At 47.9% G+C, this 5,410-nt stretch overlaps 1 long non-coding RNA gene across 1 annotated transcript; it reads right to left on the minus strand.

Annotated features, from left to right (window-relative positions):
• Positions 1-874: 874 nt before the first annotated feature.
• Positions 875-5,108, minus strand: LOC123456255. The gene is made up of 3 exons (XR_006634419.1): positions 4,951-5,108; positions 2,045-2,137; positions 875-923 (listed from the first exon to the last, which is right to left on the minus strand). It is a non-coding gene; the product is annotated as an uncharacterized LOC123456255 (long non-coding RNA).
• Between the last annotated feature and the right edge of the window lie 302 nt (positions 5,109-5,410).

The following is a 5,410-nucleotide window of genomic DNA, read 5'->3' on the forward strand; positions in this document are numbered from 1 at the left end:
TTCATTTGCAGTGGTCAGAGGCTCTGATACACCCGTTCTCTCTCGCTTTATTTTTTCTCTTGGTGTTTTTCGAGGTAGGGTCTCTCTCTGGTCCAGACTGACCTGGAATTAACTATGTAGTCTCAGGGTGGCCTCAAACTCATGGGGATCTACCTAGCTCTGCCTCCCAAGCACTGGCATTAAAGGCGTGCGTCACCATGCCTGGCTCTCTCTCACTTTTTGTGTTTGTCTCTCCTAACTCTCTCTCCTTTCTAAATACTAAAAATAAATAAATAAATAAAAGAGTATGTTGAGCATAACTGCTCAGCAGTCCTCAGCATCCTGAGCACAGGACCTGAGAGGGCAGTGGAAGGCAGAGGGGCAAAGATGGTGAAGTCACCGGGGAGTCTCGTGATTGCCTGGTGTGGTCTTCCCAGCACTGGAGAGGTGGAGGCAGGAGGATCAGGAATTCAAGACCAATCTTGGCTACATAGCAAGTTTGAGGTCAGCCTGGGTTACATGACATTCTGTAAAAAAAAAAAAAAAAAGAAGAGCGAGAGAGAGAGAGAGAGAGAGAGAGAATAAATAAAGAAAGTGGAGTCGGGCGTGGTGGCGCACACGTTTAATCCCAGCATTTAGGAGGCAGAGATAGGAGGATCGCAGTTCGAGGCCACCCTGAGACTCCATAGTGAGTTCCAGGTCAGCCTGGGCTAGAGTGAGACCCTACCTTGAAAAAAAAAAAAAATGGATAAGACAGAAAGGGTGTAAAAGTTAGAGGGAAACACAAGGCAGTCCGGGCGTGGGGGTGGGGTGAAGGATTTGAGCCAAGGCCAAGTGGAGGAGTCAGCCGTGGAAGTGGTGGAGATCTGTGGTCAGAGAGCAGTTTTATGAAATCCAGGCTATTGGAGGCAGAGCACACAGGTGCACAGGGGTCCCAGGTGTGCCTAGGGGAGGAGGTGGTGGACATGAAATAGAGGTTGCTGTATATCAAGCCACCATAAAGCAGGGATGTTGATGACTTATTCGTGGATGCATTAAAATATGTGGGCTGGCCCATTCTCTCTCTCTCTCTCTGTTGTTCTCAAATAAATAAATAAAAATAAAAAAATAGCCAGGCGTGGTGGTGCACTCCTTTAATCCCAGCACTCGGGAGACAGAGGTAGGAGGATCGCCGTGAGTTTGAGGTCACCCTGAGACTCTGTAGTGAATTCCAGGCCAGCCTGGGCTAGAGTGAGACCCTCCCTTGAAAAAACAAAATAAATAAATAAATAAAAATAAATAAATGGGCTGAAGAGATGGCTTAGTAGTTAAGCACTTGCTTGTGAAGCCCAAGGGGCCCGATTTGAGGCTCGATTCCCCAGGACCCATGTTAGCCAGATGCACAAGGCGGCACATGCATCTGGAGTTTGTTTGCAGTAGCTGGAGGCCCTGATGCCCATTCTTTCTCTCTCTCTCTTTCTCTGTCTGTTGTTCTCAAATAAATAAATAAAAATAAAAATAAAATATGTGGGCTGGGGCTGGAGAGATGGCTCAGCAGCTAAGGCACTTGCCTGAAAAGCCTAACAAACCGGGTTCAGTTTCCCAGTACCCACTTCAAGCTGGGTGCACAAAGTGGCCAATGCGCTGGCATTCATTTGTAGTGGCAAGCTGTTTGAGTGCACACACGCTTGTGCGAATTAATAAGTAAATAGTTTTAGAACCACACTCAGAAGCTGGGTGTGGTGGCGCACGCCTTTAATCCTAGCCCTCGGGAGGCAGAGGTAGGAGGATGGTCGTGAGTTCAAGGCCACCCTGAGACGACACAGTGAATTCCAGGTCAGCCTGGGCTAGAGCGAGACCCCACCTCCAAACAACAGCGAGGTCTTCCAGGGCCGTGTTTAGAGTAACGAACCGTTGCAGGTTTTCCTACAACACAGCCTCTAACAAAACCAGGCTGTCCCCGAACCCCTGGGAATAGAACTGTTTACCTGAACCCCAGGAAGGTCAGGAGAGCACCAGGGTCAGCATGCAGCATGCTTGCAGGCCGACCTCGAGGGATTTGTGCTGTGAGACCTGAAATCCTTACCCACAGATTGTCCAGAACAAATCAGCATGTCAGCCAGGCCTGTGGTGGCTCCGTGTGGGCTAATGTGTCCGCGACGGGATCGAGCGAGCTTTCCTTGCGTCGTGAAGGGTGTTGAAGGCACAGCACAGAGTCAGAAAGCCAAATAAATATGAAGATTTATAAAATAATAAAAACAAAAGCTGCTTCTGTGGCTTTATGCTAAAAAAAGTATTTTTTTTTTTTTTAACAATTCCAGGGGCTGGGCCAATAGCTCAGCATGATAGGCACTTCCTTGCAAAGCCGAGGTTCGATTCCCCAGCACCCACATAAAGCCAGATGCACAAAGTGGTGCGTGTGTCTGAAGTTCATTGGCGGCTGCAAGGGGGCCCTGACATGCACATTCATATTCTGTCATTCATTCTCTCTCTATCCTCTCTCTCATTAATAAAGTATTAACCCTCGTCCCCGCAAAAAAGAAGAAACTCACTATGGTTGATGGCAAGTGTCAAAGAGAAAGACGTGGAGGCCGGAGCACAAGGACTGCCCTATTTTTGTTTGTTTGTTTGTTTTTTATTTATTTGAGAGCGACAGACAGAGACAGAAAGAGGCAGATAGAAAGAGAGAATGGGCGCGCCAGGGCCTCCAGCCTCTGCAAACGAACTCCAGACACGTGCGCCCCCTTGTGCATCTGGCTAATGTGGGTCCTGGGGAATCGAGCCTCTAATCGGGATCCTTAGGCTTCACAGGCAAGTGATTAACCGCTAATCCACCTCTCCAGCCCTGTTTTTTAAAAAAATATTATTTATTTACTTGAGAGACAGAAAGAGAGAATGGGCGCATGAGGGCCCCCAGCCACTGCAAATGAAGTCCAGATGCAAGCGCCACCTTGTGTATCTGGCTTACATGGGTCCTGGGGAGTCAAACCGGGATCCTTAGGCTTCGCAGGCAAACGCCTTAACCACTAAGCCATTTCCCCAGGCCAGACTGTCCTGATTTTGAGGCCAGCCTGGGCTACAGAGTAAGACCTTGTTTACAAACAACCACAACGGAAAGCAGGGTGTGGCAGCAGAGATCTGTTCTCTCAGTATTCTAGGGACTTCTAGGATCTGTGCAAGTTTGAGGCCAGCCAGGGCTACGTAGTGAGACACTGTGACAGAGAGACATTTGGCTATAGTTGGCTCAGTGGTTAAGGTGCTTGCCTGCAAAACCTGACCCGTGTTCGATTCCCCACTACCCACATGAAGCCAGATGCACGAAGTGACGCATGCATCTGGAATTCGTTTGCAATGGCTGGAAGTCCTGGTGCGCTCATTCTCCCTGGAGGTTTGCAAGGGAAAGAGAGGACCTGTAAGAGTATCCTCAGGTCACCCCAAGGCCAGGCCTGTGCCAAGAAGCCCTCTGGACTGGCCTGGTGCTCAGCGCAATGTGGGTAAATAAGGCTTCATCTCTTTCCTGGAGGTTATCATGGGGGGGCTAAGGAGATTAGTCATGTCACCTTGGTCCAGTCTGCATGCACGCTGTTGGGTTCTGACTAGAGTACAGAGGAACAACCTTTCTCCCGGGAGTGAATCACCAAGGCTTTTCTTTTGCTTTTGTTTTGGTTTTCTGTGAGAGTAACACCTTCGCTTCCCCGTGGGGAGAACCAGGAAGGATAAAGTAGGGTGCTAGCCCGTGGGCAGGGCCGGGAGTTGTTACAAGTCCCAGAGACACAGACGCTGCTAAACAAATCAGGAGACTTTTATTTGCCAGGATGCACCAGCTTGGGTTCACGGAAAACAAAGGTATCCCCAGCTAACCTCATTTTCTCTTAGAAGATGGTTTTTGTTTGGTTTTGGGGTTTGGGTTTTGCTGCGTGTCGCAGGCTGATCTGGAACTCCATATGTAGCCAAGGATGACACTGAGCTCCTCACCCTCCGACCTCTACCCCCCACGTGCTGGGATTACAGGAGTACGCCACCCATTCCCCGCCCACAGATGTCATAGATCGTGAATTTTTAGCCTACAGAGACATTTGACAAAAATGATCATGATATTCTCATAGCGAATCCAGGAAATGTGATTTGGAAAATAATGCAATTGTCTGGATGACATGATTAGCTACGTTTGTTTTTCTTTTTATTTATTTGCAGAGAGAGCAAGCAAGAAAGAGAGAATGGGCACACCAGGGCCTCTTGCCACTGCAAACAAATTTTGGGTGTATAGAGGCATGTTTCATTTGTACATTGTGCTTTATGTGGGTACTAAGGAATTGAACCCAGGGCTTTAGGCTTTGCAAGCAGATGCCTTTAACTGCTGAGCCATCTATCCAGGCCCTGACTATTAGCTAATTTAACACAATGGCAACTCATTTCTAATTAATCAATCCATGTTAGTTTGGAGGGATTCTGTAGTTTCATACAGGATTAATGAATGTTCACATATTTTTAAAAATATTTTTTCTTTGACAACCTCCATTCCTATATATAATATACCCTAATCATAATTCCCTCCAACCATCCTCCTTTTATCCCTCTTTCTTCTCCCCTTTTCCTTGTCTCTCTTCTATTTTGATGTCATCATTAAAAAAAAATACGTTTGTATTTTTGTTTGAGAGAGAAAGAGGGAGAGAGATAGAGAGAGAATGGGTGTGCCAGGGCCTTCAGCCACTGCAAACAAACTCCAGGAGCGTGCACCACCTTGTGCATCTGGCTTCCGTGGGTCCTGGGGAATCGAAACGAGGTCCTTTGGCTTTGTGGGCAAATGCGTTAACCATTAAGCCATCTCTCCCTCCCTGATGTCATCATTTGTTTTGTGCCCTCATATAATGCAGGTCTGGTGTAGACAGCATCAGTCGCTGTGAGGTCATGAACACAACAGCCACTTAATGTCTGGAAAACAGCATTCCCAAAGCACTGCCTCCCGCCCCAACCCCATTGTTTGGCACTTACGTTCTTTCTGCCACCTCTTCTGCGGTGGCCCCTCAGCCTTGGAGAGTGTGAGAGAGATGTCTACTTGAGATCTGAACTCTCCATTCACCGTCATGTCTTCTCAGCACTTTGAGTTTTGAGAGATCCCACTGGTCACCACCATCGGAAAGGAGAAGCTTCTCTGACTAAAAGTGAGGGCAGCATTAATGCATGGGCATAAATGCAAATAAATAGAGGGCAACTTAGTGGGCCTGATATGCCCATTCAGCCACGCCACAGTAGCAGCCCCCCTTCACCAAGGCCTTATGACCTCCCAAGCCTTAGGCTTTTGATTAGGATTTCAATACGAGACATGAATTCCCTCCCATCGAGCGGGCCTCAAATCCAACCAGAGAGCAGTTGGTTTCCCCAAAAACAGATCTGCCACCATTGTTACAGATTGATATATTTGGCCTGGCTGGACAGCCATGTCCCTCAACAG

Source organism: Jaculus jaculus, chromosome 20 (genome assembly GCF_020740685.1).
Source record: "Jaculus jaculus isolate mJacJac1 chromosome 20, mJacJac1.mat.Y.cur, whole genome shotgun sequence".
Taxonomy (NCBI): domain Eukaryota; kingdom Metazoa; phylum Chordata; class Mammalia; order Rodentia; family Dipodidae; genus Jaculus; species Jaculus jaculus.